The following is a 12,163-nucleotide window of genomic DNA, read 5'->3' on the forward strand; positions in this document are numbered from 1 at the left end:
CTTTTCTTTCCACATCTTTCTTCTGTATTTCTTGCTTTCTGTGAGTTCAGTTCAGGTATGGCTGCTGCATCTGTCTTGTTGCTACTGCTTCCCCAAGGTCCAGTGGCTATCCATGGTCTGAATGCATGAATATGCATGCATGTGAACTGCTGCCCTTTTCTCAAACCCCTTCCCTGTTGAAGAGGATTCAGGATTCCCCAAAATGTGTTTATGTGAGCCTCTGATGTTTCCTGATTGGTATTCCTGACAAACACAACTGGTAAGAAGCAGAACATCCAATCACTTTGGGCATCATCAGCTGCCATGTTTTATTTATAAATATGCAAAAAAGCTGTAATAGAGCTATCTCAACTGCATATTATGTAATTTGCCTCTGGTGACACTGGCTTGGAGGCTAGTTTTGGGTCATGATGGGGATGCAGGGGTGGATATGTTAGTTTCCTTTTACATAATGAAAAATTAGGGATATGAACTTTTCCTGTCTCTTATATTTGCTTTAAGCAGTACATAATTTTCTGAATAGTGGTGTATTATGATGACATTTTAAAGCAGCCTTTCCCAACCTGGTACCCTTCAGGTGTGTTTGACAGCCACCCCCATAATGCCAGGCAGGCTGGGGATAATGGGAGTTGTAGTTCAACACATCCATGGAGCACCAAATTAGGCAAGACTGCTTTAAAAATATTCATGCCTTATTAGAATGCTATGCACTAATTGAGAGAGCAATGTACAGGATGGGGCAGAAGTTGTGCCTCGTAAGGTAAATTATGGTAGATGTTTGAATTATGGCCTGACAGTGAGATTCTGTCATGTGCTAATTTCGGTTTGCCTACTGTATGCCTTACTTTTTTCTGTGCACAAATGGGGCATCTTGTTCTGTTACCTTGAAATATATCCTGAATTCTGTACAGGATGAAAAGAAACATCTTCTTTAAACATTCATGCCTTTTGTCTGGTAGCTGATTGCCAGCTAGCTGTGTGTGTTGTGTGTGTGTCTTAATTTATGGCAGTCAGTGCTTGCTGGTTTCTTCCTGATTGTAGTGGAATTAGACACCGGGAAAGGTTACACAATACACCTTAAGCCCATTGTGGGTGTTTAGGCAACAAAATGAGCAGAGCTTGTCCTTCAGAGGGTTTTCATGGTGCAAGTAAAAACACGAAGATGCTCTTGCTATCTGACGTGGCACTGGGAATTGTGATCAGCTTAGTACCCGCCAGATTTGATTAACGACTGGTGCAGAGGACAGTATGTAACCTTGTGTTTATTTCCTTTTTATCTTCTGATATCCTTTTTATCCTCTGATATCAAATGGCTTTTACAGATGGTGTTCAAATTTTGTTCAGAGGCAAAGCACTTTTTTAAGCTATGGGTTTGATTACTGTTTTGCTTCCAGCATATCTTGTTCTTCTTGCTTGTCAAAATAAAACAAAATAAATTCTAACAATATCCATGGTGCAGATGTATGCTCTAGTAAGGAAGCATGGCTGAATATTTACACAGAGCAAAAAACAACTGTTTCCTCCTCAGTGACTGCTCAATGATTCCTTAAAAAGTTTAAATGCTGAGAAGCTATGGAATTTTCCTCTGCTGAAATTTCTCAACCCCTGGCAATCTCCTTAGTCATTTGTTCCCCGCTGCACTGTTGTGCGGTTGTTGTCGTACTTTTTTTTTTAACACCCCAAATCCCAGCAAATGAAAGTCTTAAAAGAAAGGCAAAAGTCTGTCATGCAGTGCAATCCTAGACATGTCTACTCAAAAGTAAGCCCCACTGAGTTCAATGATACTTGCTCCCAGGAAAGTGTGTACAGGACTGCATCCTTAGTGTAACAATTTTCATTTGCACTGTTTCTGAGGCCATGCAAAGTATCCTTCTAGGGTGTCAGCTTTCATAAATAATGAATGATTACTGAAAAGAAACACTTAGGATGCAATCCTATGCATGTTTAGACAGAAAAAAGTCCTACAACTCCCATGGCTGGCTGGAGAATACTGGGAATTGTAGGGCTTTTTTCTGCCCTAAACATGCATAGGATTGTACCTTTACTAATCGTGTAATCTTTGATGTTATGTGGGTCTTCTTAGAACTGTTCCTTGAACCAATTCTAAGGAACATCAGTATTCTAGATTCAGTTGCCCTGTGGTGCTAGTCTAGAATACATAGGTTTTATGGAAGCTGCGAAAGGATGCTTCCTAATGTCTTAAAATTATGTATGTAATACAAAATAGGCCATTATAGACAGTATTACTTGCATCTTTGGTTATGTGTTTTAATGAAAACATTGAAAATCTTTTTTGGGTGTCCATTAATAAACATAACATCTGATATAAAATATTGTAATGGGTAAAGTGGTGTGTTAGTTTGTTTTTAGTTCCTTAAAAAGGGAGAAGGTTTCAAGGTACAAATGTCCACTGTTTTGTTTAGGCAATGCTCTAAAGATACATAAGTAAAAACACAGGGCCGTTACCTGAGATGCTTCTAACCTAAACTGACAGTGAAGGAAACAACGGAAGGGTGGGAGAGACAAAGATAACCAGAGAAACAAATGAGCAGGTGCAGTTATGTGTACTTAAGCTTCATTTTAGTTGAAGATGAGGAATTAAGGAGTTTCCCTCAGTGGCCAACCAGATGCCCCTGGGAAAACCACAAGCTGGTCATGAAGGCCATAGGCTGCTGTTCTCCAGCAACTGGTATTCAGAGGTGTGCTGCTCTGAAGAGTACGCAGCCTGGTTGAAACTCCTTTAGTTCTTTCTGTGTCCACTATCCACCCACATATAAGTTAGCCAATCACTCTATTAGGGTAGAAAAGGGCACTTTGGGCCTTAAATGGTTATCTACTTAAAAAAAAGAAAGAAAAATAGATGTGCTGGCCCATGAGGAGAAAAAACCAAAATTGAAAATTGGGCAATACTTTTATTAGAACCAACCAAAATTACACAACAATATGCAAGCATTTGAGTTCTCAAGAACTCTTCAACTCATTGGGGGGACGTTTTCCCTGTTTTTTCTCTGTGTGTGTGTCCCCCCACCTCCCAGCCTTCATATCTCTGAGCAAAGATATATTTCTGCTTTAAAAAAACCCTACCATCACAACCTTAAACAGTCCCATATTTTGCTTGACAGTATTGTTTTGTTCAATAAAGTAGCGTTGCTCTTGAAACCAAACCTAGTTGACACTCCCATAACTGACTTAGCTACAAAGTTAGCATTGTATAGAACTGGGAATGGTAGTTTTGTTCCAAGCCTGAGGATTCTGTTAGACACCTGGCATCTCTTCAAAGAACCATAGTTCCTCATGAGGAAATCATCGCAGTTAAAAAACAAGTTTCTGTGTTTAGTGTAGACATGCCTTAATTTTGTACTTCTTTTCCCCTTGTTAGAAAGAATGTATTTCATAAATTGTTTTTGGAAGGCTGGGGCAGATCCTGAGCAACCCTACCATTTTTTTTTTGTTGCAGTCTTGCAAAACTTTTTCTCATAGTCTTAACGTCATGGTCTTCATAAGGAAAAGATGATAAATATTCTTAATTTGTAAGGAAGGAAGGCATTCAGTTCTATATTTTCTCTTTTGGGTTTTGTATCATGAAGCCCTTCCCAGTAGGTGGTTCCAACTCTATTATGGAGTCCAACCAATTTTAAGGGCATCAGTAGGTGTGGCAAAATACATGTCTCATCCCTGGATCAAACATCTGAAGGATAGAGTCGATTGCAATTTGAGTACATAAATCAACCACTCCTGATTTCTGATAAACTACTAGATAGAAGAGAGAGTTCTAAATAGCCTGAAGTTCTTGGTTGTCTGGCTCTCTAGATGTTTCATGCTGGTGCATAGATTTAAGCTATTAGACCTTGAAGGAGAACTTGATCCTGAAACGTTGATGCTAGCTACCAGGAATTAGAACCATTTCCGCCCTCACCAGCATGAATATCTGGTTAATTGGTTAGCTGAGGAGTGTTAAAACATCCACTGGTCATACTGACTCTAAATTTAAAAAGCAGAAGCATGAAGAAAGCAGAGACTTGATGACAGGGCTGCAGAAATCCCTGTCTTAGGAAGTTGGAGGTGGAGTGCAGCAGCTGCAGGAGAGGCTAACAGGTTGTGGGGATTTGTTGTCTGGATTGGCTGGAGGAAGCAATGTGGGATGTTCTATGCTTTTTCCTGTGGTTACTGATAGGATATATACTTGGATGTCTCTTTGCTCCTTTATAAAAATATGTTTCTGGCTTTTCAGTAATCAACTGACATTAGCCCCATTTAGGAGTTATTACTCATGTGTAGACTGATGTGTGCACAGAGAATGGAGATATGCTGATTAGTTCCATCCCTGATGGCACACATGCTGACTAGCCCTGTCTCCTGACTTTCACATAGACATCTTATTTATTTTTTATTTATTTATTAAATTTATTAATCGCCCATCTGGCTGGTCACCCAGCCACTCTGGGCGATGTACAAAGTATATAATAAAACAGTTTAGAACAATAAAATTCTACAGTACAAACATTTTCTAAAATACCCTAACCTACCCCAAATGCCTGCCTGAACAACCACGTTTTTAATGCACAGCAGAAGCTCATTAAAGAGGGGGCATGGCGGAGTTCCCGAGGGAGGGAGTTCCACAGAGTGGGGGCCACCACAGAAAAGGCCCTCTCTCTTGTCCTCACCAGTCTTGCCGCCCTGGCTGATGGGACAGAGAGAAGACCATCCGAGGCTGATCTTGTTAAGCGGCCTGTCTAGTGTTGCTGGAGGTGCTCCTTAAGATAGGCTGGGCCGGAACCATATAGGGTTTTAAAGGTCAAAACCAACACCTTGAATTTGGCCTGGAAAACAACTGGCACAGCTGTTCACATGAAGGTTGCCGCATGATCTGGAACCATGCACAATTAGAGATCCAGATTGCTTGGAAGCCATTCACTGCAGCCGTTCACACTATATGTGTAGGATGAGACAAGTTAGCTTCAAGAAGTGGGGCTTGTTGGCACATACCACCCACAAGCAATAATGTCTGGTCTACGCATGAGTAATAATTTCTGGATAGGGCTATTGCTGCTTTTCTATCTGACAATAATAATCACCCTGTCTTGAGCCATCCAGCCTGTTGAGATGGTATGCATAAAAACACCAGTATTAGTGGCCACATGGACACCAAGGAATGATATATCTGATTCCTGTACCTGAGAAGTTGTTGGACCAGTAGCAGACTAGAATTAGACACATGATGGAAAGTCGGGATTCCCAATCCTGTGTTTACTTCTAATGGGCACAGTAAGGGCAGACAGCCATTTGCAGGGCCAGGAAGCCATTTGCAAGGAAAATGCAGAGGATGAGTATGCTTAAACATTCTCACCTGCTGTCTTTCCTCTGCAGCCTTTTTTTTTTTCAAATGTATAACTTAGAGGTGACTGGCACATTTTAAAAAACTATGCAGTGCACTCTTTCTGTGACCATACCACTTGAGAAAGAAGTGAATATGTGTGTGATGAGATTATTTTTCAAAACCATGGGCACAAAACCATGGGCTATTGCTGATATACGGCCAGTGCTAGACTATTTTGTGGGCCTCTGCCAAGTGCTGCAGGAATGCAAGGGTACCCTTGTTCTTCTCTGCAAACAGTGGATAATCCTTATGCGTGTTCCTATGTGTTGGAGCTTTAGATTGTCCCCTATGATATATTGGAGATCTTGTTTTAGTGTTTGAAGCCTAAATAAGACAGTTTTTACTTGCATCACTATTTTGGACTGCACAATTCTAAAGGACGATTTGGTGCGTGTGTACACTTGTTCAGTAAATATAGTTGACTACCTCCCACAGTTTGTTCTGAAGGGCATATCAGCACAACAGTAACTTCAACTGATAGTTTCCATTTCTTTTTTCCCTGCAGGTCCTCAGTATGCACTTTACTGGTGATATCACACCCACAATAGACCAATGCAGAAGCTTGCACGCTTCATATAGGTGTTGGGTAAGTGTGAATCTTTTCACCAATATTGTATTTTTTCACCTGTCTTAATATTCTTATTTTATACTTGGTCTATAAAATAAGAATATTGCTTAAAGGAAAATATGCCATATTGAACAGCAAGAAAGAAGTCAACTTATTCCCATGAACAGGCTTCCCATCAATTATTTGGAGGGATGTGATGTCACCAGCAGAGCGCATCCTGGGCTGGATTGGCCAGTCACTTGGGACCTGGAGATGATGCTGGGATCTCAATTTTTGTGGACCTTTTTGTGGGGGCAGGGGGGAATAAATGTTTTGGCTGGGCAAACATAAAGGTAAGTTGCTATTATAAAGTGCTACATGAACATCTGGCACAGGGTTGGGGAACATTCTGCCCTCCATATACTGTTGAACTTAAACTCACAGTATCCCTCACCTTTGACTCTGCTGGGTAGGGCTGGTGGGAGTTGCAATCCAACATTTGGAGGGCCACATGTTCCCAATCTCTGATCTAGCGTTATGTCTCTGCCTTGGCAAATTTTTCAAGGTTTTTTAACCCCCTAACATATTCTAGCTATATGATCTCATCCCACTACTGTATCATATCTTAAGGGCTCAGACTAGAATTAGACACATGATGGAAAGTCGGGATTCCCAATCCTGTGTTTACTTCTAATGGGCACAGTAAGGGCAGACAGCCATTTGCAGGGCCAGGAAGCCATTTGCAAGGAAGATGCAGAGGATGAGTATGCTTAAACATTCTCACCTGCTGTCTTTCCTCTGCAGCCTTTTTTTTTTTTCTTGTCCCCTGGACACTTTTTCCCACGCCGGAAAATCCAGTCTTGTAACCAGACCGGGGGGAAAGTGGTTGGGGTGGATGGGAGATGGGTTGTAGGGGAAAACTGATGGGTGGGGAAAGGGTGAAGTACCATTCTACCCACTGCTTCTCTATTACAAATGCCCCCACCTTGCTGCTGTTTCGCATGTCTGAGGCAAGTACAGGTTTGGGAATTCTGCTTTGGTTGCTGAAGATCTAGTTCTGGCCTCAGTCTAGCAGGAGTTTGGACTTGTACAGCATTTTTTGAGGAACACATCATCCACTTTCAGAGCCTGGGGCACCTTCAACACCAGCTTGTGACATGACATGGGGAGCATGCTTACTGCTGGCTCCAGGTGTTTGAGGGCCCTTGGGCAAGACACCCTCAATGGTTCCCCCCCCCTCAGTGAGTCTACCTTCTCACCGCCATTGTCACTAGTTGCTACTGCTCTTCATCCTCTTTCTCATCATAGGTACAATGTGCCTGCTTGACAGGCAGACAGGCATTAAGCAAGTAGGCAGCAGCACTGACTACTCCACCTCCTCACCACCACCATTGTCTGGGTCAGAGCAAGAAGCAGGTGAGCAATTAGGTTGCAGTGGTGAAGAGGAGGAGCAAGCCCAGACGGCTGTCACTCCATAGGCCCCTGCTGAGCTGTGGGCCCTCGGCAGGTGTCCAACCATGCCGACTCTTGACGCCAGCCCAGAGTATGCTGTTCAAAAAAAGCACGTACAGAATCTGGCTGGACACCCAAAAAACCTTGGATGTCCCTGAAAGCCTCTGGACTGTGGCCCTGAGCATACAAAGGAAAACATCTGTGAGGCCCTTCCATTATCCTACTTCCATCCTGGAGAGATGATGCCTTGGATGGCCAAGCTTTAGCATGGATGACACAGGTGACATAGGCAGCAAGAGTATGTGGTAACACCTGGAAAGAAGCAGGAGGGCTTTGGGCTGAGTTGTGGGTAGTTGGGTCTGCATTCCTGCTTCTGTCTGCGGTGTAACAATGCTGTCTGGCCACTGGTTCAGCAGACCAATTCCCCCATCCCAGTCACCTGTAGAATTGGGATGGGGGCTGCATCTATAATAAAAGAGGGTGATATCTTGTCTGTCCATCCACACCATAATGCCAAGACCATAAAACCTAGACACCTGAAATTTGGCATGCATACAAAGGGGACCTGGGGGGGGGGTGCAACCCGGGTTTATTTTATTCTTTAAAGCATTAATTAATTTAAATTAATTTAAATGTGTCCATGTGGTTGAAGCCTGCAGTAACATCAGCCACTAGGGGCAGAGTTCCCTAACCAGCACATAGCTTTGCATACAGTATTATACACCTGCTCCCTCCCCACTACTGTGGGACAGCCCCCCTCAAGAGAATAAAGGAGTCAATGGGGAGGGGCTGTGCCTAGGGGTGCTAGTGGGCATGGCTTCACTCATGTGTCTAAATCTGACAGCTTTCAAGTTTTCTTGAAGGCTTTGCTGTATCAAACTAAGGGCTGTTCCAGCCTGTGTAAAACCAGGTCTATTCAGCTAGTATGGAAATAAATGGAAATTCAACCCAGACAAGATGTGGGTGCTGTCAGTAGATGGTTCACTTGCTCATGGAAGTGGTATTCTGTGCTGGGCTCACAGCTGGCCCACAACATTTTGCTGTTGGAGAAGAACAAAGATTGTACCCCCTCTCATTCCACATACAAAAGCTGACTGGGCTGGTAGTTGAATCTTTCTTCAACACTGGCGATGGGACAACATCCTCTACCACACCTGAAGCTGGCCAGTTAGGTTAGGGGGACACAGAGCAAGCTGCATGACCCACAGCTCTCTCCTGCAACACCTCCCAGCATCAGCTGCCTGAAGCAACTGGCTCACTGTAATGGTAAGGCCGGCCCTGGATGGGCTGGGTTGTGCTCCCCTCCCCACCAAAAAGGCTCAGGCCCAGAGTTTGGGGTGCTATTGGATCCAGCTTTCCTTATGGGAATCCAAATGGTGTCTGTGACCTGGAGCGCCTTTTTCCAACTTTGATGTATCAGGCATCATCTCCTTCTGGCAAGAGATGTTCTTGGTGCAGTTATCCAAGCTTCAGTAGCACCCAGACATGAGCCCTGTAATGCATTTTTTTTTTACATGAGCCTGCTTCTGAAAACATTTGGAAATTTGAGCTGGGCCAGAATATGGCAGCTAGGTTATTAACTGAGACAGTTGGTCATGAAGCCAAGATGCATCTTGGCAGTATAGACATTTAAAAATAAATAAAAGATAGCCTTTTTTCCATATGAGCCTACTTATCTACTGAGATCATCACCTGAGCCTTGCTTCAGGTACCTCTGCCCTCATAAATTATGTGGGTGAGACAATCAGAGATAGGGCCTCTTCTGTGGGGGTGCCCCAATTTTGGAAGTCCTTCCCCAAGTACACTTCGCACAAGCATTGTGATCTCTTTGGTAAAACTGTCCTGTACTCCCAGGCCTTTAGCAAGTAATATGAACCAGCTTATTGTTTTAACGATATTATTGTTTATTACCGTTCTGTATATTTTGGATTTTAGGGGGCATTTTAAGCTGGTTTTGAGGTGTATTTTTGCATTGTTTAACATGAATTGTCAGCTGTCTTGAAGATCAAACTTGGTGGAAAGAGGGAATAGAACATACTGAGAAAGAGAGACAGAGATAGAATATGTACTACAGTGCATGGTGGCCCAATTCAGATATACACGCAGGTGCATGCAACCCAACTGCTCCCACTTGGCTGCTCTGGCCAGTGGGAGTGGCTAAACAAACCAGGAAACCTCTATCTGTGGTTTGTTTAGCATTGTGTCCAAACTAGGACCCCTGGCTTGTTGCTCTCGTAATAAGCCAGAAACATAAGCCAAGAACAAATACTGGCTTATGATGCTTGTTCGTTAGGAGAGGAACAAGCCAGGGATCCCAGTTCACACACAATGCTAAACAAAGCACAGCTGGAGGTTCCCTGGTTTGTTTAGCCACTCCTGGTGGTAGGAAGAGCCAAGTGGGAGCGAACAGGCTGCTAGCTTGTTCTTCTGAAGTCTGCCTTATTGTTACATCTGAACTGGCCAACTGTATTCTGTAGGCAGGGTACTGAACCATGCACTGTATCGTGTCACAGAGTGGCACTATCTCTTTCGGTTTTGGCTTGTGGCATAGGTACAGCCAAAAAGGAAAGCTGTATCTGGATTACGCTGTTAATCTGTCAGAAACCCTGACTATGGGTTTCTGACAGATTAACAAAGGTAGGAACAAAAACAGCACTCAAAACAGAAGTCGTATTTTATTACTGATGCGGTTATGATTTTTAAAATTTTTCGGCAGAGCTCTGGTTATTTTAAAGTGCTCTAGTACAAGAAAGGTATCTAGAATGCTGTTCTGAATGACCGCTTCCCTTTGGTAGTTATATCCAGTGCTATTTGGCCATCTAGGAAAAGAAAGCTGCCATTGATGAGATCAGCATCTGCAAAGGATGATGTGCAAGCAGGAATGATGAACTCCTGCACTAATGAAAGGGAAGATTGTCTCGTTGTGCACTCATTTAACTGGCAATATCTTGGAGTGCGTGTATTGGCAGAAAGTGTTGATGATGTTCTCAGAAACTATTTGATACATTAAAGACCAATTTGGGTGCATTTAGGGCAAAAAGGTAGGAGGGGTGCGCACACGCATGTATGGCATATTTGATTTCTCCCCAGTAATTGTACATCCTTGCTCACATGTGCATGCAAACTCACATGTGTACTCGTGTCATGATGGATGTGGGAATGAAAGGATCTTACCCAGAGGTATGGCATGCACACAGCAGGTTATGCACTGTGCTTCAACTAAGTGGGGAAATAGCTACTTCAAGTGGGGAAAACTAGCTCGAGAACAACTTTTTAGAGAAAATAAAGTTCGTCATATTTAATCATCGGTATCTTACAATCCACTCCGGTATTCTTGCCAAGAAAACCCCATGGAACATATCACAAGGCTAAAAGATATGACGCCGGAAGATGAGCCCCTCAGGTCGGAAGGTGTCCAATATGCTACTGGGGAAGAGCAGAGGGTATTTCCAAGTAGCGCCAGAAAGAGTGAAGCGGCTGGGCCAAAGCCGAAAGGACACTCAGCTGTGGATGTGTCTGGTGGTGAAAAGAAAATCCGATGCTGTAAAGAACAATATTGTTTAGGAACCTGGAATGTCAGATCAATGAATCAAGGTAAGCTGGAGGTGGTCAAACATGAGATGGCAAGATTGAACATCGACATCTTGGGAATCAGCGAACTGAAATGGACAGGCATGGGCGAATTTAATTCAGGTGACCATCATATCTACTATTGTGGGCAAGAATCCCTTAGAAGAAATGGAGTAGCACTCATAGTCAACAAAAGGGTGGGAAAAGCAGTACTGGGGTACAATCTTAAAAATGATAGAATGATCTCAGTACGAATCCAAGGCAAACCATTCAACATCACAGTAATTCAAGTCTATGCCCCAACCACTGAGGCCGAAGAAGCTGAGGTTCATCGGTTCTATGAAGACCTACAACACCTTCTAGAACTAACACCAAAAAAAGATGTCCTCTTCATCATAGGGGATTGGAATGCTAAAGCAGGAAGTCAAGAAATCACCGGGATAACAGGCAAAGCATGGCCTTGGCGTACAAAATGAAGAAGGAAAAAGGCTAATAGAGTTTTGCCAAGAGAATACGCTGATCATAGCAAACACTCTTTTCCAACAGCACAAGAGACGACTCTACCCATGGACATCACCAGATGGTCAATATCGAAATCAGATTGATTATGTCCTTTGCAGCCAAAGATGGAGAAGCTCCATACAGTCAGTAAAAACAAGACCTGGAGCTGACTGTGGCTCAGATCATGAGCTGCTTCTTGCAAAATTTCGTCTTAAATTGAAGAACGTCGGGAAAACCACTAAACCGTTCAGGTATGACCTAAATCATATCCCTGATGAATATACAGTGGAGGTGAGGAATAGATTTCAGGGATTAGACCTGATAGACAGAGTGCCTGAGGAACTATGGACAGAGGTCCGTAACATTGTTCAGGAGGCAGCAACGAAATCCATCCCAAAGAAAAAGAAATGCAAGAAAGCAAAGTGGCTGTCTGATGAGGCTTTACAAGTAGCTCACGAAAGAAGGGAAGCGAAAAGCAAGGGAGAAAGGGGAAGATATACCCAACTGAATGCAGAGTTCCAGAGAATAGCAAGGAGAGACAAGAAGGCCTCCTTAAATGAACAATGCAAAGAAATCGAGGAAAACAACAGAATGGGAAAGACTAGAGATCTCTTCAAGAAAATTGCAGATCTCAAGGGAACGTTTTGTGCAAAGACGGGCATGATAAAGGACAAAGAAGGCAGGGACCTAACAGAAGCAGATGAGATTAAGAAGAG

At 43.1% G+C, this 12,163-nt stretch overlaps 1 protein-coding gene across 1 annotated transcript in view; it reads left to right on the top strand.

Annotated features, from left to right (window-relative positions):
- SLC9A7 (solute carrier family 9 member A7) overlaps positions 1-12,163 on the top strand; it is an 85,639-nt gene that overhangs the window by 1,217 nt on the left and 72,259 nt on the right. The gene's annotated exons all lie outside the window — the stretch shown is intronic.

Source organism: Heloderma suspectum, chromosome 3, assembly GCF_057233095.1.
Source record: "Heloderma suspectum isolate Gila_16-S chromosome 3, 16-S_ref, whole genome shotgun sequence".
NCBI lineage: Eukaryota > Metazoa > Chordata > Lepidosauria > Squamata > Helodermatidae > Heloderma > Heloderma suspectum.